At 41.7% G+C, this 24,823-nt stretch overlaps 1 pseudogene; it reads right to left on the bottom strand.

The window, feature by feature from the left end:
* Positions 1-3,746: 3,746 nt before the first annotated feature.
* Positions 3,747-23,741, bottom strand: LOC119856197 (annotated as a pseudogene).
* Positions 23,742-24,823: the final 1,082 nt, after the last annotated feature.

The following is a 24,823-nucleotide window of genomic DNA, read 5'->3' as shown; positions in this document are numbered from 1 at the left end:
GAGGTTTTTCGTAGGAGAGGGTGGGTGAGATTCTGTGGCCTGCGCTGTGCAGGAGGTCGGACTAGATGATCAGAATGGTCCCTTCTGACCTTAGTATCTATGAATCTAGGAGCATGCTGGGAGGGGGAGAGGTGTGTAAGGGGTAGGGCTTTAGTCCATGGCATTGTGGCTCACAGAACAGCCCAAGGAGGCTGCTGTAACTTAGTGAGGCCTCTAGGGCTGCCAAATATACATGAGTGACCTGTCCAGCCCCTAGGACAGCCTAGGATTAAGAGGATGCAAAAGGTGTCTAAAGCCACTTTAGCCTCCTCCTTTACCCTGAGCTTCTGCAGCACAGAATCCTACTTAAGGTACATAAAGGTGTCTTAGGGCAACAAAGAAGCAGAATTGCTATATGCTTACCAATATGGTCAATGCTACCTTTCTGAAAAGCTCTCCTTGTCCAGGGTATTTCAATAGAGGTTTTTTTGCTTTATAGAATTACAGAAATGCAGTGCTGGAAGGGACCTCAAGAAGCCATTTAGTTTGTCCCTGTGCTCTGAGGCAGGATTAAATAGACCTAGACCATCAGTGACACACTCAGTATTTCAGTGGAGTTAAAAGTTAATTTTCTCCCCCAAACTTCATACATCATTCAAATGTTGTCTGTATGAACGTCAACCTTCACATTGCCTCTGCTGAGTAGGAGCATGAGCCAATAGGCTGTGAGAAGAGAATGATTGTTAGTGTCTTCCAAGGATAATTGCCCCAGCCAGAAATTTTTGTTGTTTGCTGAAATGTTTGCATATTAAATCATTGCCTCCAGAGAACAAAACACTGTGTGCTTTCAGTAGATCAGTGCAGGAATTATCTGAGAAACATCCCGGGTTATTCCCAAATGTAAGAGTCATGGCCTTTTCCTCCCCATTTACAGCATTTTCCTTAGTGTACTTTGTTTCACATTAATATAAAAATAACAAGAAGCACAAAATTACACACTGTGGGTTTCTGCTATCTCAGAAAAGAAAGTGAGGATGAAGAAAAATAAGCCCTTTAACTTAGTCACATGCCCATCTTTGTCTTGCTCAGCTACTGTCCTCTATGAATCACAGACAGAAAAGATCTGCTACATTATCCCCATCATGATGGCTGAGGACATTATTAGTAGTTCAACAATAATAATCCAGCCCATTTCCCAGCAAATGCAGGATTATTCCCTACAAAGTGTCCGTCTGGGAGAATTCAGATAACTCCCAATTTATTTTCTTAATGCAGAGATAAACTAAGAAGAATGGGGAGCTGCATTATAAGAGAAAGTTTCACTCTGTCATGTTAGGGGCTTTCCCTTCGCCCTCTCCCCTGGTTCTTGTCACGCAGACAGAAAGCAGAAGACCAGAAGTCCGAAGTGCAGGCAATGCAATGTTTATTGGGGTTCGTTTCCAGTAAGCATATCCATAGCTCTCATGCCGCAGAGCCTTTACCCATGTCCCCATTCCCACCTCCTCCTAACAGGCTCAAATATACCTACAGTGTACGCCCCTGGTCTCACCCCTTACAATTTATGGTCATGTTCCATTTTGGAGGGTCTTGAGTCTGGGGGCTTGGTACCACCTCTTTTGTATCCCCTGGGAGGGGTAAGGAGTGAGGTTGTGTCCTGGCCAAGACCAGGCCTTTCTTTGGCTTTTAGTGTGTCTAATGCCTCCCCCACTGTCCCCCTTGTCCCTCACTGGTTGCTTGACCTTGGCTTGAGAGAGGAGCCAGGCAGCCTTCCAGTGTACGCCCATATATTACACTCCCACCATACCCAGTAACATTTTAGTGCTGTTCCTTATCTTTCTCATTGTACTAACAAACCCATCCGGCTGGGCAGAAGCAACACAATGTCTTTGTTCATTGTTCACACATGTTAGTAAGGATATAAGGGTATCAAAAATCAAACCCAAAATTTTATCTCAGGCTAACAAACAGGCCTATATACTAACACTTCTCTCCCGCAGCCCAGGTGTGGTGCATCACAGGTAGCTGGGTTTCTTGGCGGTTATGGGCCAGATCTGTAGCTGGGATACATTGGTACAGCTCCATTTTAGCAGAGAAGTGACTCTCAACATGCTTGAGGCAACAGTGGAGCAATGTAACATACATAGAATACAGCAATGAGCCATGATAGGGTATCTCTATTGGCCACACTGGGTTATTCCTACAGGATGCATGTGCATTTACAGAACCACAAGCCTCATGCTGAGCCAAAAGAAATGAAAAAAGGTATAATAATCCTGGCCTGCTCTTTCCACTGTATTTTAGATATTTCAGAGGTGAAGACAGAGGCAGATTAAGATATATTGGAGACCCAGGCACAAAGAACATTTGCCCACCCCTCCCTGCTCCCGCAATGGGGCTCCACCCCCTGCTCCTCCCCTTCCCCCAAGGCCCCTCCCCCTGGCCTGGCCAGAAGCTGGGCCATGGTAAGAGCTGCCCAGGGAGCCTGGACAACTGTGGAGAGCCCTGGCCCCACCATCTGCCCTGGGAAGCGCGCCCTGAGGGGCAGGGACAAGGGCTGGTCTCAGGCCTCCTGCCCAAGGCAGGTGAAAGGTCCTGGGGTCCCCACAGCTGCCTGGGCTCTGTGGGCAGCTCTTACCACAGCCTAGGGCAGTAGTCTCCAAATTGTGGGGCATGTCACCCTAGGGGGTACGGAGAAATGTTTGAGGGGGGCACAGCAGGGCCTAGCCCTATCCCCCAGCTATGCTTTGGCTGCACCCAGCCACAGCTGTGGCTTTCCTCCTGGCCACACCCCCACTCACAGCCCCCGAGAGCAGACCCAGTCCCACTCCTGGCCCTGGCTCCTGGGGAGGGGGCATGGACTAGGTAAGGAGGGGTGTGACAGAAAAAGTTTGGGGATCCCTGGCCTAGGGTGCCCATGCATCCCATTTTGGCTTGAGACATCCCAATTTTTTTTTTTTTTTTTTAAGCAAAACTGAGCATTTTTGCTCTTGCCAACTGATCAGTTGGCAAGAGAAAATGGGACAAATGCCCAGTTTTGCCAAAAAGGAGCTGGGCAGGGGGCGTTGAGTGGCAGGACTTGGGCCAACCCACATGTGGGAGGGGAGAGGGCACAGGGGAAGATGTGCTCGTGGGAGCTCAGTGCCGCATGGGGAAGGTGAAAAGGGAGAGGGGCTTGGTCGAGCACTATGCCGGGTAGGGTGGGGGAGTAGGGGAAGGCTTTCAGTGGGCTTGGGCTAGCTGTGCGTGGGGCTTGGGCGAGCAGTGCTCAACCAGCTCTGCCTGGGGATGTGGGGGACTATTCATTGTTCACCAGACACCACCTCCACAGGTGTTTGGCTGGGGTGGAGGCGGAACCTCAGGGGAAGAGGAGGAGCAGAGAAGGGGAGAGAGAGGAGGAGCAGAGGGCTTTGCTAGAGTTCCGGCCGCTCCTGCGGGCCCTCCAAATTGGCCAGGGCCCCTGTTCATGGGCCCCGTTGGCCCATACAGTAATGCAACCCTGGGTAAAGGGTATGTAGCTATGTAACTGTTGTGATTTTCTTTTCTGTGCATTTCACCTTTAAACTTCTATGAATCTGCTGTCTGCAGAGGCAGCTGCCATTTTGGGAAATAAAGGGCATCTTACAGAGTATACACACACTGTGCTCTCTCATGTAGATGTTGTTCCTTGTTTTGTTCTTTTCCTTAATGTAGAATAAATCAGTCAGTCTGATACTGTATGGTTTGCTCCTTGGGTATGGAAAATAGAACGAGGGATGCCTTACACTGATTTACCTGGGAAAGATGTTTAAGATCCTCGACTAAAGTGGACAGAGGAGGACAGAGAAGAGTTTGGAGAGCACCCATGGTCTAGGCAAGAGGCTGAGGGCAGGAAAGGAGCACACTTCTATTGGAAGATCATTTGTCTTTCCAAAGCTCAGAGGGGCCTATATTCCCATCTGATGTCAAGAGTAGCATTAGTCATTTTGGGAAAGGGCTCCACAAATCAGTTGTTCCCTCAGAATTTTGCCTTTGGGAGAGACAAGGAGGACTCCAGGGTTTCCCCCCCCCATATTATTATTTGTTCTCCAGTGAGTGCCAAGTTACACAGTTCAAATATTAAAATGGCAAAAACCTTCCCTAAGAATAGAGAACCTGCCTGAGAACTGCATTACACAATGTCTGATAGTTCTCTGGCAGGATCTTGCAGTGCCATACTGTACAAGGGCACAAAAGTTCTCAGCCTTCTACAGTGTCCCATCAAAATCTGCACACAGGGAGGTGGGTCCCTCATCATCATCTCTCTCCCCTCCTGTTTTACCTGGAAGTTTTTTTCCATATGCTTTCTGGTGAAACTCTTGAAGAGGACCACGCTGCAGCTGGTAGCGCAGGGCTACTAGAGCGGGGCTTCGGTTGTATTTTTTGGCAATTGCACCCAATACTGGGTCCTCCAGCAGAACTGGGGTGCTTTGGTCTATCCTACAAGGGAAACAGAGAAACAGGGAGCATTTTGGGGATCAGGAATGCAGTCATCTCAGCTTATTGAGAACAATGCCTGTGCAATCTGAAGATAACCTACTAGGTCTTTTCCAGCTCTCATTTTTATTTTATAACTTTATAAATACCAGATATTTTGAAGACAGAGGGTACCTACCCCTCCCTCCAACCCATTTTTGATGTTCTAAACCTGGGAGCACAGTCCAGTTTCTTTCCTTACCAGTTCTTGTCTCTCTTTGAGCCCAGAGCAGAATAAGCTTCGAGGAGGATATCTTTGGATTTGCAGAAGGCCAGCAGTTTGCTTTGGTGAGGTAAGGGTGACACTCAACCTGCAGAATCAGCCCCCAACCCAAAATTGAGATTTCAGTTCCTATAAGCAGCAGCAGTCAGACAAAAGAAACAGCAGATGTTATGTCAAGGGGATACAGAATGTTAAAATATCAAAGTAAATTTCAATAAAATATCCTTCAATTAAAATACAGCCTGGCAATGCAAGTGACCATGGGGTGCAGTTTAGGGGATAACAAATCCCAAGAAACAGTTTATCTAGTAGAGGACAGTGAAGCCAATACATGCTGTGTGGGGAAAGGCTTAAGACTTATAAACCGAGGGTCAAATCCTGCTTGCCTTACGCATGCGTGTAGTCCCACTGACACCTCATTAAGTTTTCTCCAGGCAGGTTTTGACCCATTGTGTATTGTTACACAGCTAGGATAGGGATCAAAATCGTGTCCTGGACCAACACTGCCATTAAAGCCATGCCTATTAGTTATATAGTGAGATAATTACTAATAGATGTTCTACGGATCTTTACTGGGACCAGTTGTAACTGTCGATATGGCACTCTCATTCTAAGCCCTTATTTTCAGGGACTGATAACTTCCTCTAAAGTGGTCTCTTGGTCTAAAATGTCTCATGCTTGGTCTCAACTCACAAATGAATTTTTTGGCAGGGAGGGAAGAAAATGAATCAAAATCAGTTCAGTCATTTTTGAATTGTCCAACTGTGAAACAATAGATTTTTCCTCAAGATAAGACATTTTACTCTTACATATTTTAATACTGAAATTTAAGCATTCAGATTTACAACTTCAAAATTACCTTCTACCTATAGATAATCCTCCTTGTAGAAATTGTGCTATACTAAGTTTAAAAAAATATTACTTGAGAGGTAAAATTGCTTTAACTACTGACTATGGGATGTTGTGCATATCCTGTGTCATTTTGCTTATTATATGTAACTCAATTCTTTCCCTTTATCCAGCATGTATAGAATACATCTAGGTAACTACGTGAAAGGTAGGCAAATCGATTAGAAAGTCACATTTCTGAGTATGAGTTTGGATAACCTGGTAATAAATCATCCTCACATTTGAAGCAGAGAGAGGCCGGTGCTCTGAAAGTCCATTCCCATAGCAGGGGAATGAGGTAGCAGGAGAGGATCTCTGGATGTTCAGGGAAGCAGCTGGGTCTCTCTTTCTCCTGCCCCTCTCAAAAACTGTTTCCTTTAAGGGTATTTTCTACTTTATTCTTTCTTGATTTGCATAAGTTTTTCCATGAATTTAGTGATGGGCACAAACAAAGCCCTTGTTGCAAGCTCCATAGCATTATGGGTATTTTTCAGAACTTGAACCTGAATCTGTATTTGCTAATGGCCCCCGTCTTTAACGTCAGCTGGTCCCAACACCCACAAATTCTGAGGAGTTCAATATCAGGGTATAAATGTTGTGACTTGTGTCTACTTGAAGTGGACCAATAAGGAAGTTTCCTTTTTGATTTAAAAGAAACGCTGGACATTAGCTCCTACTGAGAAAGACGTTCTGGAGTTTCTGCTTCCTTTAAGTATTGAGGTTCTTCCCCCATAAATGAAACTCTTCACTGACTACAAGTTCTGAATTTCTTTTAACTCAATACTTTTAGATGTCCATTCAAAGGCGAGAGTTTTACTTGGCTTAGAACAGGTTTGTACTTGAGCCCTGGTTTTTTTTCAGGATCATTTCCAGCTGTCTGATGTTGAAGTTGGACACTCCAATGGACTTCACCAAGCCTGTGTCTTTACATGCATCCATGGCCTGGGAAAAACAACAATGGCCAATTCCATTATCACTACTGGCAGGATAATTTCAACATGAGACTGGAAAAATTATGCTCAACTGGGCTTACTCCATATAAAATTATTCCACCAAAATATCATTACACAGACAGTAGGGGAAGTTTGATTTGTTCTAGAACAAAACTCTGATTTAGAGACAGTTATTTTCCAACCATTCATTAAGGCATCAGATCTCCATCCTATTCAGTGAAATATAGTCATCTTTTCCCCCCCAGTAGAAAGTAGACAGACAATCTGGCCGCTGCCTCTCCCAGTCGCTTTCTCTCTAATTTGTCCCTTACACCTACAGAACCTCAAAGACATAGCGATACCCAATCATTGCTAGTGAACAATGCAGAAATAAGGATACCACATAAGTATGGGACTTAAGAGTTTTATAGTGAAAAAATAATTGAGTATGAAAATTAAAGGGAAAACACAAGAAATACTGAAGGAGAGGGACAGGTACAGTGGTGACTGTTAGAATGTCTGTACTTACTGACAGTAGCCATTCTGTGGTGTCTGAGATATGCCAGTGTTTCCCTGCTCTGATAATAGGAAATGACTGCAGAGTCTCAGATCACAAGAGTGCTACGATAACAATGATACTGTAGCCAAATCCTGTTTACTTTTTACATTTAATAAAAAAAGCTTGCTAGAGTCCACTGAAGGGAAGGCACATGTTACAGGGGAAGTTTTAGCTTTTTCCTTTTAAATGAGGGAGTTTAGTTAATGCTCATGAAAATGAGGAACCAACAGCAGCAATTAGAACCAGGGATAATGTGAACAGACACTGTGCTAACTTCCCCAAAGCTCTGTCAATGCACCTTGATTCTGACCTGATGCCCCTTTAGATTTCATTTCTGGCCTCTCTTGATATAGAAGCACCAATTATATTAAACTGACTGATGAATTTTATAATGTGGATAAGCTGGGCCGGCTTCAGGCACCAGCTAACGAAGCACGTGCCTGGGGCGGCCCCCAAGAAGGGTTGGCATTTCAGCCAATCTTGGGGCAGCATTTTGGATCTGATGGAATCCTCATCTTGGCCGACTCTAGGGCAGAATATTTCATTCCTCCTCTGTGGAAAATATCACTTGTAAAGCTGAGACCGTCCCTGACAATGCCTTTGGCAATACTCCTGTCCTAAGAACAGGGAAGTCCAAAGCATCTCAAAGCGTGGTTCTGCTCTACAAAGTAATTCTGTTAAAAAAAAAAAAGCCATGTGAGATTTCATGTTTGTTGTCTCTCAGTGATTTCCTCCTTAAATCTGCTCAGTTCACACATAAAAATATATTTCACTTAACTAGCTGCCCTGAACACTCATTGAGGGTCTGGACTATGCACTGTTGTACTAGTTTAATTCTAGGTTTCAGAGTAGCAGCCGTGTTAGTCTGTATTCGCAAAAAGAAAAGGAGTACTTGTGGCACCTTAGAGACTAACAAATTTATTAGAGCATAAGCTTTCGTGAGCTGTAGCTCACGAAAGCTTATGCTCTAATAAATTTGTTAGTCTCTAAGGTGCCACAAGTACTCCTTTTCTTTTTAGTTTAATTCTATCAATCAATCTGACACTGATGTAGTAGAACTCTCCTAGTATGATGGGTCTGCTCCCACAGCAGTCAAGAAAGGGTTAAAGAGTTTCTCTGAGCACAACCCACCGCACCTAGGAGGCTTGTCAAGCCTGGCGAAGGGCAAGTGATTAGAAAGGAGAATGCTGGCTCAGTCTGGGTGAGACTCTGGAGCTCCCTGGATATCGGGGTTGTCCCCTCAGGAAACTGAGTGCACTGGCCTCCTGGGCCCCCTGAGAAATTAGAGGACTGGCTTTTCTGTACTTTAGTTTTTGGAGCCCTGGGACTTTGCCCTGGTTGCTTGGGCTCATAAGGGATAAGGAGCCCAGATCTCTGCCTGAGTATCAACCTTCACTCTGTGTGAGACTTCAGGGACCTAGTCTTTTTTGTGGGCTGCAGAAGTATTTTGTGTTTTTCTTCACTTGGATGTCTGAGACGAGAGAGATGCCCTTTCTTGCCCCAGGGTGGTGCCAGAGAGGTATCACTTATCCCAGTGGATAAAGTTGTGCTGGTATAAAAGTTCTTATAGCAGTGTAGTTTATTCACATAAATTAGGGGAATAACACACACCGGTATAAGGCACCACTGTACTGGTATAACTGCCTTCACTCTATCGGTTGCGCTAATTCAACTATTTTGTTAAAGAAATCACACCCCTAACTGACATAGTTAAAGTGGGACCAAAACTGTATGCAGACCTGGCTGAAGTCTGACAGTTGAGCTGGACTCAGGGCCAGATTAAGACCTTTAGAGGCCCTAAACACTGAACAGATTATGGTGCCTCCCCATATGTAATTCAAAATAAAAAATACTATACCATAAAATAAAATTTTATTTTTTCGAAATGACACAAAACTAACATGTATGCTGAAATTAAAATAGCTTCTTTCTAGATTTTCTGATTGCAAAATTATGGATAAATTCATCGAAGCTGACTCGACGAAGCATGTCCGCTTCCACACACAATAGGGAAAGTCAATCAAGTTTGTCCTGACACATTGTTGTTCTGAGGTTTTTTATTCTTTTCAGCCGAGGGAAAAAAAAAAAGCATTCTGCAGAGCAGTTAATAATCAATGTTAGAAAAATACGTAGTGCGATCTCTACATTTGGAAATACACATTGTATTCCGTCTTTCAATATTGTGTCATGAAGTTCAATGTAACTGAATTTCATTTTTCCTGTTTCATTAAACTTTGCGCGCTGTGACGAGGCAAGGCCAGATGGCTATAGAAAAGTAGTGGAAGATAGATATATTAGCTCCAGGCTAAACAAATCCCTGGTACCAGGATAAGTTAAATGGCAGCTGCTTCAGGTCAATTAAGACACCTGGGGCCAATTAAAAACTTTCCAGAAGTCAGGGAGAATGCTAGGTTGATTGAGACACCTGAAGTCAATCAGGGACTGGCTGAAACTAGTTAAAAGCCTCCCAGTTAGTCAGGTGGGGGTGGATGTAAGGAGCTGTGGGAGGAAGTTGTGCTGTTGGAGAGACAGAGCAGTACACACCATATCAGGCACAAGGAAGGAGGCCCTGAGCTAAGGGTGAAGTGAAACTTGGAGGAAAAGGGGGCTGCTGTGGGAAAGTAGCCCAGGGATTTGTACATGTCATGTTTCTAAAAGGTCAGCTACCATAGCTGATACTATTAGGGTCCCTGGGCTGGAGCCCGGAGTAGAGGGCGGGCCTGGGGCCCCCCTTTCCCCCCCCGATTAATCACTGAGACTGGGAGACAACAGAGACTGTGCAAGGGAGGATAGCTTCTCCTCACCTCCCTTGCTGGCTTATGATGAAAATGGCTCAGTAGACTGTGACCCTTGTCTCCAGAGAGAGAAGGGTTATGTGGAGAGTCACAGTGAGCCTCTGAGGCTAGAAAAATCCACCAGGAAATGCAGGACCCATGGAGACAAGGACAGAGCTTTGTCACAGCACATATAACAATAGAACTGCTGTACTTCTCCACAGAAGTCAACAGGGTACGAGTCAACTAGCTTTTGGGAACCTCGTGAATATTGTTCATCAGATAAGTCCATATCATTTAGAAAAGAAAATCTACTTGATACTTCTTTGTACACTTCACCTCTCCCCTTCATATGAGCTTCTAGTATATCGGTTATAGCATAGTAAGTAGATATGCGAAATTTGTCTCTAGGATTCTATGCTGTTTCTGTTATCTGCTGTTTCTGCTATCATTTGCTTGTTTTTTCCTGATTCGCTTGCGGGACTGGGCTTCTTTGTAGTTAGTATCAGGCAAGATATCTTTTCATATGTCTTCAAATCTTTCAAAATCATTCCTCAAAGTGTGTAAGTGGTCTGCTAATGATTGACAGATGTCTGCACGTTTTCAAATCCAATTCTTTTTCTTGGAGAGTTTGACTTGTGTGGTAAAAGTGTTGTAAAATTTCATTCCACATTGTCAACATGAATACAAACTCTAGTTCTTGCATCTTGTTTGCAATGCTTTCCGCCTCTGGTATAGTTTCTCCCTTTTGTGATTGGTCTTCAGCTATACTTTCTAATGCACCCACAATCTTTGAGTAGGACTCCAGAATTGCACTTGTTGCCACTGCATGTGCCTCCCAACAAGAGATTTCAACACACGATCATGGCCCAAATATGTTTTAAGAATTGCCCATCGGTGTGTTGAGGCAGAGAAAAATGTATAAAGTAACTGGACTGTTGCGAAAAAACTTACTGCCACCGGACAACAATCAACAGCACTGCAGCCAACAAGATTGAGAGAGAGTGTGCAGCACATGGTATGAATATGGCATATTTGTTCTGTTCTAAAAGCTACTTCTGCATTCCTTGATAACACCCTGACATGTTGGCAGCGTTGTCATAAGATTGACCTCTGCACTTTGAGAAATCTATTTTGCAAACTTAGCACAGATAATGCAGTACTTGATTTGCCATTTCTTCACCAGTGAGGCTTTTCAAATTGAGGAATATTATAGATTGTTCAACTGGTTTTCCATCGGTGGGAGACACATATCTTAGTACAATACTCAATTGATCAATATGTGAAAGATCAGGTGTAGAGTCGACAGATAAACTGAAGTACCCAGCAGTACTTATTTCATCCACAATAGCTGAACTAACTTTATCACTCATTAGACCAATGAGTTCACATATTGTCTTGGATAAATATGATGGGTTACTTTTGCCAGCATTCCCATATTTTGAGATATGGCCTGCTAAAAATGGGTCAGACTGAACCACAAGCTCCAACAATCCCAAGAAATTTCCATTCTACAATGATCCAAATGTGTCATTTGATTCCTGGAAAGGCAGACCACATTCAGCTAATGTTTGAACAACAGCTATAACACGCTGCAAGACATATTGCCAGTATTCACGCTCCCCTTTAATTTGTTCTTTCAATTTGTGTGTCAATCCAAAGCCCTGTCTTCAATTTAAATATGTCAACATTGAATCTCTGTGAGCAGTGCTATTTTCATGTTGTTCAATTAAAACAGTATTCTGCCAGTCACTAAATCCATCTGCAGCAAACCGGGATGTTGAAGGTTTATATGCAAAAAGTTTGCAAACAAAACAGTACACAGAACCTGTTGATGGGGAATACAGTAGCCATTCTCAAGTGTATTTCTCATCATTCGCTTTCATGCCGAAAAATATTTTTTGTGGACAATATCTGGTTTGTTTGCCATTGGTAAAAGTCCAACGTGATTTCTCAAATGGCCCAGTGTGGTGTTGACAGTCATTTGGTCCACAATCTATCCAGTAAGCTACATAATCGGTACTGAAATCAACCCACATACCAAGATCTTTTTTCCTATCCTTTGCAGCAGGTTCAGTCTCTGACATATCCACACCTTCTAGAACAATATCTATTTTACCACCAGGAGTAGGATGATCAGTTAGTCTCTGACACATCCACATGTTCTGGAATGGTGTTTGTTTCACCAATAGAAGAAGGGTCAATCTCTGAAACACCTACAGGTTTTGGAACAATGTCTATGCTACTGAGAGAAGATGTTGCTTCTGATGGATTCACTTTGAAAAATGATGTCAGCTTTGGAAGATTTTGGAAAATTTCACGAGTTTTTTGTTTCTTTTCTTCTGCAAGTTTACGTTTCTGTGCTCCATTCAGTTGATTACATTTCATCCTGCCCCTTATCTCAGTTATCTGAATTTAAAAAAAAACAAATTACACAATGTACACTATTTTTATGTATATATATCAGAAAAAAAATGAATCATGTACGTATAACTCAGAAGAATATATCAATAATAAGACAAATTTATTGCAATACACGACAGGATCTGATTTCCTCACATTATTTCGATCTATGTTAGTAGGGCGCCTCCCTGGTTTAGGTTGGGATAAGTAATAAAAAGAACAGAAAAACAGGGGAAGAGTGTGTAGTGGAGTGTAAGGATGTCTAACAAAATTCTGATTTTTCCCATGATGACTACTTTGATTTTTTTTTTGAAATATCAAATTTTTTTAAAAATAATCTCATTTTTTTGGTGCCCCCTGCTTTGCTTGTGCCCTAAGCACGTGCTTAGTCTGCCTATTGGGTAATCCAGCCTTGGCTGGACTCTTTCCAACTTGTGCATCATCACTAATAAGAACGGTTCAATTACACCTCTGCAGCCCCAATGTCTTCAGATTATACCCTCAGTGACACGAGCAACATCATTTTCTTAACACGGGTGTTACTGATTTGATTTTAGTAAGAAAATCTGTTGATGATTCACAAGAAGGAGCATCGCTGGTTGATGCTGCTGGGCTAACTGGAGCAAAAAAGCAGCCCAAGCTTATTTTTGTCACTAAAGCTGGCAGCAATGATGCTCAATACACACAAGGGGCAGATCTGTTAAGTCTGAAGGTGCCATTTATATATGGTTGCTTGCTGGTGTGAATCTGCACTTTATCAATAGGCAGTTCAACATCATATCGTACTAACAATCCCAGCCTCCCCACATACATTACAATTACATTCTCCCTAGTTCTCTAAAAAAGTCATATAACTAAAAAACAGATAGAACTCTGAACACTCTGTGGGTAACAGTCAGCTGGCTGCCTAAGGAAACTGGATGGGCTCTTAATTAACGCTGTGTTATTCGTGTCACTCACCTCCTAAGTTTGACGCAGATCTACAATATCAAAAATGAGTTTTCCATTTTCATCCTTTGGGAATGTACCTGTCCCAGGCTTAAAAACAAAAGGAAAATCCCCATTGGTCATGATGATTTTTAAACAAGTGGATTTTAACTATTTTGTGGCCAAGGAAGGAGTTGTAAGCAGGAGGAGTTGGGGAGGGAAGGTGTTGAACTCTAAAGCTGGATAAAAGTAATAAAATGGTTTTATCTAAACCACTTGGCTTCCCACAAGCTAAAAATAATGGATGAGACTGAAAGCTGGATCATTGCCTAGTCACCAAGAATTTCCCTACCAGTAACACCTACCAGTTATCTGATATAAACATCTTATTAACTCTCTCTCTTTTAAATCCTTAAGGGAAGATTCCAGGGGCACCAGAACAAGAGTTAAATCACCTGAATTAAAACAGTAATAGAAAACATGGAAATTCCAGAAATGCTAAATGAGTTTTTGTTTCAGTTTTCACTGAACAGGTTAGTAGCGATTGGACCTCTAACATAATGAATACCAGTGAAAATGAGGTGGGATATGAGGCTAAAACAGGGCAAGAACAAGTTAAAAATTACTTAGACAAGTTTATGTCTTCAAGTCACCAGGGCCTGATGAAATACATCCTAGTATACTCAAGAGGCTGACTGAGGAGATATCCGAGCTATTAGCGATTTTCTTCAAAAACTCATGGAAGACGGGAGAAATTCCAGAGGATTGGAAAAAGGGCAAATATACTGCCAATCTATAAAAAGGAAAATAAGGACAACCCAGGGAACTTCCTAACTATCATGATAGTTAAGCACCGGAATAAGTTTCCTAGGGAAGTTGTGGAAACTCCATCAATGGAAATTTTTAAGGACAGGTTATATAAACATCTGCCAGGGATGGTCTGGATAATGCTTGGTCCTTCTATAAGTTCAGGGGACTGGACTAGATGACTTTGAGGTCCCTTCCAGTTCTATAATTTTACTTTGAACGGACCTGGTTTCTACTTCTCTAAGGACAGGGCAGCTGTTGTAAATCTACATACCACTTGAGTTAAATCCTATACATGACTAAAATATATAGTGTAGCTTCTGTTTCATGACCCTAGATGCCCAGAAATAATTGTGTCAATAAGAGGATATGTATTAATACTGGAAAATTAATTAGCTCAGCTAAGCAGTACTTTCATAAGAAATTCTGTTTATACGCAGTGAAACAAAGCATGCTTGTCAAAAGCAAATTAGTGCCTAGAAATATTACAGATAAAACATGTGGTATCTTCTCTGACAAAGAGAAAGAAGCTTGAATAAATGAACTCATGATTAATAAGTGAAAGTAGTTATAGTTGATTAAAAAACAAGAGATCCCAGTAACCCAAGGTTAATTTTACAGATTATTGGTGAATTTCCAGAGTAACTAGAGTTTGCTTTTGATCATTAAGTGTATATTTGAATTTAGAGAGTTTCTGAGATAGTTTGTAAATTTGCCAGTCCACACAGATCATATAGATATTGAAGTAGCATTGAGTGAACCAAGGTAGCATATGATGTTTTAATAGGAAGGATTAAAAGCATAACCTACATGCTTAATATATATTGATTGCCAATGAGAGACCACACAGGTTTTCCCCCAAAATTAATTAAAGAGTGTGCCTCATGCATTAGTTTTTCTTTTGTCTTTTGCCTTCCCCTCGAACACTCATTTAAGGCTACTTCTGCAGACGGGATGTACGACAAGATGGACTATGGGTCTTTTTTTCAGAACGGCTCTACTCTGGCCCGTGGATATACTACCAAACATTTGTTTTCCTGTGTACATTTTTAAAAGAAATGTTTACCTTTAGAGACACAGGGATATGGATAATGAAGAGATCAAGATAGTCAAACTTAAATTTCTTCAGTGATTGTTCCAGGCAGCTTCAGACAAGTTCAGGATGGTTAAAAGGTACTCTAAAGCTGTAATGATTCAAAAACTGTTCTTTCTGAAGAAGTTCTCTCTTTTCTCAAAGGCTGACTCTGTAAAAACCACTTTTCTAAAATGCCTTATTCATGGCATACCACTGGATTTACTTTTTTGGCAGAAGGGTTGTGTTATGGGGTGGCTGTGTGCAAAGATGTACACGAGAGTAAGAAATGAATGTTTCCTGAAGAAGCAGGGCAAGGGGCCCAAACGCAGCCAGGATGTGAGAAATGTACTTGCTCAGTACAGGAACCCAATGTGAGGCCACTTTCAGTGTTAAAATCTTTCTGGCTAAATTTGTTCTCCTTGGTTATTAGGAGTCATTCTGTTGTCTGACTTAACTAGTTGGCCGTTGGAAGAATGGAATGGAAGATGTCCCTTGGTATGTGACTGAGTTCTGTACACAATTTTGGTATGTTTTTGGGATCCAGGAGATGGGAGTTCATACAAATGCCACTTCTAACAGGACATCAGTTCTAAGGTGGAAAGAATCCCGCCCAAGAACCCCTTCTCCTTTTTTGCCATGGATTCTTCATGTACTGTGTGGTTCTGCTCTGAAAAATGACACTGTAAAAATAAGAACTTGGTGTTCGATATTGACTGTCAGAGATTCAATACAAATGTGCCCCATTGACAAATAAAAGGATGCTTTTCTAACTGATAGCTCCACAAACTCAATCTGGATTCTTTGTTTCTTGTCCATCACCTCTAGCAATAAAGATGCTGAAGAACAAATTATGCTCTGACACCTTTCAATCCCACTCTCTTAAAATCTTGCTCCCAGTGATAATCCCTTGCTTTTAATGGGTTTGTAGTACAAGTGTAATTGATTAGAAATTAGTAAACAATTTTGTCGATGAGACCCCAGGAGGAATAAAATCTACTTCACTCTCCCTTAATTGTGTTGTATCTGTAGGACTGAAAGGAGTGATAATTTTTTCCCCACTGAAGTAGATAGAACTGTGAATGCACACAGGAAAAAGGTTGGTTGAATAAGAAGGTGCCATTTTTACACAATCACTTTTCAAAATAAATCTACACTTTTAAGCAGAGTCACCATTGTGCACAGGAAGCTTAGAAAGGGTCATTGTGACTAAATAAAACTCTGCAGGACCCAATTTGATAAGCCCTTCCAGCTTGATTGTAAGCTATTGATATCTACTCAGAGTATGGTTTTCCAACCATTTGTACTCCCACCTTATAGTAAGTTCATCTAGGTTACTGACCTCTTGTTTGCTTAAGAGGTCATGTGAGACACTATCAAAAAACTTTCTAAAGTTGAGATATGACATCTACTGCTTTCCCCATCCACAAGGCTTGTTACCTATTAGGTTGGTTTGACATTTTTTTTGTTGACTGTTACTTATTACCTTATCATCTTCTAGGTACTTACAGATTGCTTGCTTGATCATTTGCTCCATTATCTTTCTGGGTACCAAAGTTAAGATGAATGGTCTATAATTCCATGGATTGTCCTTATTCATATTTTATAGATAGGTACTACTGAGACAGATTTGTTACCAATCTGTCTGGGGCATCAGGTGATCAGGCTGAATCCGCAGAATTTTTAGGGAGATGATGACGGAACACACATGTAACTGAGTTTTAAAGCTTTATTGATAAAATAATAGCAGAGAGTGCTGGGGGGCAGGGTTTCCCATGTCACTCAGAGGAAGGAAGAAAGCGTTAGTGCCCCAAGCCCTAACCCACTTTCATTCTCACACATGCACTACCTGAGGCTGGCCAGGCCTGGGTGTAACATAAGAAGAAGAGGAGGAGGGGTGGACGGGAGTTCTGTCCTGTGCGCACAGTTTGTCCAGGGTCCGCTGTTGATCTCTGATTTGCCTTTGCTCTCAGAAGGGTTTTTAAGTTCTTTTGGGGACGTTTCGTTCAGTGACCTCTGTTCCCCGTGCTCTTTGTAGCAGTCCAAACTGGGTCTCTGTGCCTCCTCAGCTTTCCCAAAACACATCGGCTCCAGGAACATGAAACTTTGTTCCCCACCCCTTCTGCTGGCCTTCGCCATCTCGTTCATTTTTGCAATCTCTGCAGTCCTGCTCAGCTTAGTTCTCCTTTTCTTACGGCTGTCTGGGGTTGGCTAAAATATGAATACAGCTGTAGACTTCTCGTCGGGCTCTGTGACCTTGGATTGGGGGCCAGCATCTTATCTTCGAACTGAGCTTGCTGAAATATTGAGTTCTCTGCTCACTTCCTCCCTCCCCCTTTGGCATCTCACAGCCTGCAAAGGAATCTTCCACTCCACACTCACACCTTTGACTCTCCCCAAAATGCTTTGCAATGCTTGCAACAGCATTAGCAACATGCAGTGCTGATCTGCCTTCCCAGAGAACCCCCTGAGGGGGGACAGTGCGGGTGTGACACTATATTTGCCCTTTTCCAGTCCTTCCTTCCACGTGTTCTCAAAGCCAAATTGCTAATGGCTCAGAGATCTCTCTAGCCAGTTCCTTAAATATTCTGGGATGTCATGAACTGACCTGAAGACATCTAACTTGTCTAAGTCATTCTTAACTTGGTATTTTCCTACTTTAGCCTCAGAGCCTATCCCATTTACATTGTTGTTCTCTAGGATGGTTGTCTGACCATTTCTATCTTTTTGGTGAAAACTGAAACAAAAAGGGTATTTAACACTTTGGACATTGCAGCGTTTTCTGTTCTTGTGTTTCCCTTGTCATTTAGAAATGGGCCTCCCCTGTCCCTGGTCTCTCTCTTGCTTCCCATGTATTTGTAAAATGCTTGCTTGGTACCCTTTATATCCCTAGCTACTTTCATCTCGTTTTGGGCCTTTATGTTTCTGATTTTGTCTCTACATGCTTGTGTTTTGTTTTTTTTTTTTTTTTTAATATTCATCCTATGTAATTTGACCTAGTTTCCACTTCTTGTATGACTCAGGCAACTGAAGATCTCTTGGTTAAGCCAGGGTGGCCTCTTACCATACTTTCTATCTTTCCTCTGCACTGGTATAGTTTGCTCCCATGCCTTTAATATGTCTCTTTAAAAAACTGATACCCCCTGAACTCTTTCCTTGAGACTTGATTCCCATGGGATCTTAGAAAATGCAGAGAATTGGTAGGTAAGTCTGCTTTCTTGAAGTCCTTTGTCTTTATTCTGCTGTTGTCCCTCCTACTTTTCCTTAGAATGATAAACTCTACCATTTCATGCTCCCTTTCACCCAAACTGCCTTCCACCTTCGGATTCTCAACTACTTCCTCCCTCTTTATCAGAATCAAATCCAGAATAGCCTCTCCCCTACTCACTTTCTCCACTGTCTGTAATAATGAGTTGTCTCCAGTGCATTCCAAGAACTTGCTTAATAATCAGTGCCCTGCTGTATTTTCCCAGCTGATGTCTGGTTAGTTGAAGTCCCCCATCACTAACAATTCCTGCATTTTGGATGATTTTGTTAGTTTTAAAAAAGTCTCATCCATCTCTTCTTCCCGATTAGGTGACCTGTAACAGACCCCTACCATTACATCACCCTGATTTTTTACTCCTTTTATTCTTACTCAGAGACTAGAAACAGGTCTGACTTCCACTTCTGTCTCAACCTCAGTGGAAGTGTATGCATCTTTGATATAGAAGGCAACACCTCCTCCTTTTTTTCCAGGCCTGTCCTTCCTGAACGAGCTGTACCCTTCTATATCAATATTCCAGTCATGTGAATTATCTCACTAAATTTCCATGATGACAATTATATCGTATTTGTGATTATTCACTAGTATTTCTAGTTCTTCCTGTTTATTTCCTATACTTCTTGCATTAGAATTCAGACATCTAAGATGTTTATTAGGTAGTGGAGGGCTACTAGAGCTGGGCTTCGGTTGTATTTTTTGGCCAGAGCGTTCAGTACTGGATCCTCCAGCAGAAGTGGAGAGCTTTCCACCCTGCAAGGGAATACAGACACTCAGTGAGCGTATCTGATCTTGGGATCAGTAAGAGCTGAGCCTGTTGGAGGCGATGCTCATTTATCATCAGATATTTAGCAAACATATTACGCCAAATTCTCCACTGCCTGTTTCCTTATGTGATCATTTATATCTGTGCCAAATGGGTGCAAAAACACAGCCATGCCAATTTGGTAGCATGCTATGCCCACTTTCCACCCACATAAATGGCCACACAAGATCAAGGCAGTGGAGAATCAGATGCATTCTTTTATTGATGAGACTCTTTCCTTGTGTGATGCAGTCAGCTTCTTTCCTTAAGATCTCTCATCTCTGTGTAATCCCAAGGCACTATAAGCCATTAGGACAATATTTTTGGATTTGCAGAACTCCAGCAATTTCCTTTGGTTGAGGTAAGGATGACATTCAACCTAAAGCATTAGAAAAATGGAGATTTCAGTTTGTACAAACAGTGACAGTCACAACTCCCCCACAAATATCTATTAACTGCTGCATTTATTTAGGTATTTATAATATGCCTTTCAGCAGAGCATCTAAGTGCATTTCTACTTTAAGAATATAAATTATATTAAAATATCAAATAACTTCCTTTGAAATAAAATACAATCCTTTAGGTAACCTGGCAAACTTTAAATATTAATGTTACAAGGACATACAGGACTCTTTATCTGAAGGCCAATCACATACATCAGAGCCAGAAGGGTAAAAATTCAAATAACTATGATTTCCTTACTACTGTGATGTCCCAGGTCTTGGAGTTCCCAGTCAACTGCCAGTTACCAGAGCCAGGAATTGAAGCTGCAGATTAGAGCCAAAGGTCAGATGCCAAATGCCAGAGACAAGGGTCAAGATGGAGTCAGGGTTAGAAATAACGAGGCCAGGGTCAGAGTCAGGACTGGTCATTGGGGATTGGAGATGAGGCATAAGGGCAGGAAAGGATCAACCACGAAGCAGGTGCATGGCAGGAGTAGGCGCGAAGGTTAGGATAAAGCAGGAGCTGAGCAGGAATCATGAACAGGGTTGAGTGCAGGAGGCAGGCTCAAGCAGGGTCCAATGCAGCCACAGTAGGAAATCATCTTGTTGCTTAGACAAACTACCTGTTGCTCCTGCTGGCAATCGGTGAAGCTGGGCAATCCTCCAATCAGAGCTCATGGGTGGTGCATTTGCTGGTGCTATAGCCCTAGTAGTTTCTCAGCCCACCTAGGTTCAGTAACCGTTGGGTGAAGGCCCGAATATGGCAGCTGAGTGGTGGTTCCGGGTCTGGATTCAAGACCTGCAACATCATTATCTCTACACTACATGTCCAAAATTGCCTCCAGGTCCAATCCTGTAGTTAAAGGCAGGCACATTTATTGGTGCCTATAACTGTATGTATTGAGAAATCTAAATACCTGACTGCACCTGCTAATCAGATATAGGTTATTTCCCCCAGAAGGGAAATAAGCAATATAACATTTGTGTTTAGAGAAGTTCTTTGTTTCTTTAAGAAAAACAGCATCAGGAAGGTGCAACACACCTTAGCCATGATTACTGGACGAATACAGCACTGCCTTGCATCTTAATATAGCCTTACAATATTCCATGCTTCCATTCTCCCAAGGGAGTAACATTTTTCTGTGGGTGAGTGGGATCATAGGAACTGCCAAACTGGAGCAAACTAATGGCCCAATTAGTCCTCTTTCCAAGAGTGACCTCTACCATCTGCTTCAGAGGAAGATACAAGAAACCCACAGTGGACAGCTATGAAATAACCTACCTCCAGGAAAAGTTTCTTCCTAAACCGCTATTAGAGTTTAGTTTATGCCCTGAAATATAGATCTCATTATTGTTTTCTCATACACCCATGGGTAAGTTGGTTTTGTGCCTGGCAAGTATGCATGACAGTTTTGCAAAAAAGTGTTTTAATGTTATATTCGTACATGATACCCGCCTCTCCAGTGGCACACAGGTCTACACTGTAAAAAAATCTATTCCATTTCCATCCTCTGGGAGTAAATCATCTCCAGACTTAAAAAAAAAAAAATTAGATAAACTTCCCTTCGGTTTGACGTTTTACATGAGTCGCTTTCTGGAGAAATTCTAGAAATATTAAGCTATTGTGACATGTCAGTAACTCAATATTCACAGCACATTTAACCTTTATTATTAAGTGCAACGTTCTTTCTGAAACTTGATGGATGTTCAGTCCATTAGTTCTCTTGATTATCTCCACATTCCTAATATAAATGAAAGCCCATTTTACATCTGATCTGGAAGAAATATATGTAGGAAAATTGTTTAGTATTGTAAAGCTCCTTGTTCCTTACAGCAGTGTGTCTGAATCAAGCAGTTAACATATGGTCTTGTCTTAAAGCAAAAGGGGAACTGTGGGGATGAGATTTTGCAATGTTAAGACAGAACTCTTTTTTACCTTTAAAGATAGAGGTGTATGAATAATACAGAGATCAATGTAGTCAAACTGCAGGCTCTTCAGTGACTTTTCCAGGGCTAAGGAGATCATCTCAGGAGCATTAAATGTGCTCCAAAGCTGTAAAGAGTGACGGGAGAACAATTGCCATCAGATTTGTATGTTGAGAAGGCTGATTCCCTAAATAACTGTATTCTATTATACCTCAGGCATGAAATGTCACTGGATATACAGCATAGAAATTGAAATAATAAAAATGACCACTATATACAAAGCCTATAGATGCCCTGACAATTAATGCTGCATCATCATACCCCACAGCATTGAAAAGTGAACATTCATACCATGAGGGTAGAAAATGGAAACATCTAATGTGTCTTTCAAAATCAAATTAGTTCAGTCTGGGACCACAAACAATGAACTAATCCTAATTCTATGGCTCTTGCGTACATAATTATGGGTGGAGGAATTAAGATTGTTTAGGTGCCTAACCTGTGCATTTCCATAGCTTAACATATTTGGATTTCTTTAAGGTGTAACCATAAATCTCTATCTCCTGGTATGTAATGCTTAATTTTGGGATAATTACAGCATCCCTGTAATGCTTTTACCCTTAGGTTACTAACACATACTCTCCCTTAACTTCAGTTCAATGTAGTTTTTATCTGGTAACTGTACCTAGGTACCATGCACTAAATGCATATAACACTTTCCCCACAGGATTAGCACCTGGTAACAAGAGGCATGTTTCAGGCAAATCCTGTCAGCCTGCTACAACTTGTACTGACCTCCTCACTGAAGTCACTGTTTTCTTGCTGCTGAAAAGCAGCACAGAAAGAAGCAGAGAGCAAGTGATGGGATTTAGAACAAAATCAACTTACCTTTCCTGTGTAAAATATTTCTTCGCTCTTGATTATTCCATCTGCAATCTTCTCTCGAATGGCTCACCCAACCTCCTCCTCATTCTCATAGAGATAGGCTCCATCTATATGGTGATAGCCAACTTCAATAGCCACCTTTACAGCCTCCTCACACTTACTTTTTAGAACCTATGAATTAAAAACAGAAAGACAAAAAGCCTCAACATATCTGGTTCAGGAATGATATTTTAAAAAGTGTGGTTCCAGTATGAAAAGTGACTGTGTAAAAATGTTACCTTCTAACAGACACTTTCTCTGTTTGTATTCACACTCACCTCTGCTTACGTTAGTGAAAAAAGTAAATTTTCCATTATGGAAAAGTACTATAGAATTTAATAGACAATGACCACAGTTCTACAGAATATTTAAACCAATCTAAAGGGAGTCTATAGAACAGATGTAATTATCTAATAAGGTCTCAAGTTCGTTTAAAAATGCTTCAGAAAAGTGATCATTCAAAAAGCTTTTAGAGATTGTATAGAGAACTCTGTTGAATTTCTATAGAATTTTATCATTTTAATCCCTATCAAATTCTATAGGCCAATCTCTGTCAGCCCATTAAAGATAATGGGATGGCACAGGTGTCACTGACACCAGAACTTGGCTTTCACAACCCTTTACTGACGACGATACCTAAGAAGAAAACAACACAGTTTGCCTCTTAGGTCGAAGATCAATTTTGCAGGGCTAGCAGTCAGCAAATACATCTTTTCAGTTGTAAACTGAACACATTTATTCTTGAAATCTCTTGAAAGACAAATATGGAACCACATAGGGACTCTGTAAGTTACTAAATCAGCAATTATCCAAAAATGTGTGTGGAGGTGTGTGAGGGGGGGCAATTTCTGTCCTCATTTACACCAGTGCAACCTCCCTTGATTTCCACAGCCCTTGATGTACAGCAGAGAGTATCACAAGCTGAACCATTGGAGCACTGATAATCTGCATAATGAATCAAGGCCTCAGGTCCTTATTTATTTGAGTCAATGAGTGTTCTGTTATTCAGTCTTCAAGCAATCGAGTAAGGAGCTCAATGTTTGACCCATACTGATTGACTGCAATGCATTTGAAAATGAAGGGCCTGTTCTTGAAACCTTATTCACACAAGAAATATTACTGAAGTCCATGAGGCTAGTTGAGCGAGTAAGGACTGCTTGAAAAAGTAACGGGAGCAGTCGCTAATTCTGCAGCTAAATGTACATGAGTGAGTGTGACATCAAAAGGATTTTGCATGGGCTCAAGAGCCTGCCCATACTGATCTGATTTCAAGATTTGGGTCTTGATGGGTGACCATGGGCAAGTTCTATACTGCAGTTTCGCCATGTATAACATTAGGATAGTGATACTTACCTTCCATTGCAAAGTGCTTGGGATCTATCGGTGAGAGAGCCATAAATACAACACAGTGATTTTTAGTCACTACTAATTTGGGTGGACTCTGAACCCGGGAGTGACAAAGAGATAAAAAGCTTTGTATCCCATTACCTAAGTCCCCTATTCTTTTCAAGGTCAGTCTTTGTTTGCTCACCCCATGAAGCAAATACAGTTTTGAACGGCGTCAGCATATCTGTTATTTGGCACAGAACATGTACTACACAATAAGAGCGCGAGTGAGCTAGCAAAAAAAGGGTGCTGCTGGCAGATTGTAAGTAGTTAAGTTCAAATGAGATCACCTAGTTCTTCTGCCTGCTTACAAAAAGTGACACTCACCTATCAGCTTACTGTTATCGTTGGAGGGTTTTTCCAGAAATACAGGGTAGTGCTAAGGGCACATCTCCTGACTGAGGTGTATAACATTTTGAATGGCCCAGAGAAAGCAGATGGGACATGAAAACAATGGGACATGAACTAAAGCTCCAAAAGGATCTGAAAGACGTGTAGACGTGCCTTTAAGCACAGCATGTGGAATTCAGGCGTGGAATGGACTCCCAAAAACAGCAATAGGACCTGCAGTTGTAAACATATTCTTATAGTCAGACAGGAACTTAGAAGATATGACGCAATAGAGAACAAACTGTGAACAAATAGCTGAATGAACAAAAATAAGCTGTGTTGTCTCCTTTTCTTTCCAAATATCACAGTATAGAAATACTACCTGGTATAGAACAATTGACAGTTAAACGAGGAAAGAACTGGAATAGCAAAGCAAGCAGCAGGTCAGGACTGATGTGTGTTGCAGATAAGCTGTGGGCCCATGAATGGAACAGCTAACCTGATGGCAAGTCAGAGATGAAGTGCATTGCAGAACTGCAAGGGGCCCATTGTTGGAACTGCAGAAAGTGCTGCATGCCCGGATGGAGAGCTCTGTGGAGAAAACTGTACAATGCCTACCCTATCTAGACCTTAGTGCTGTCAGTTGCTCATTTTCATGCACAGTACCAAACTTTATACAACAAACACAAACT

This window comes from Dermochelys coriacea, chromosome 1 (assembly GCF_009764565.3).
Source record: "Dermochelys coriacea isolate rDerCor1 chromosome 1, rDerCor1.pri.v4, whole genome shotgun sequence".
NCBI lineage: Eukaryota > Metazoa > Chordata > Testudines > Dermochelyidae > Dermochelys > Dermochelys coriacea.
This window is presented reverse-complemented; position numbering and strand designations above follow the sequence as displayed.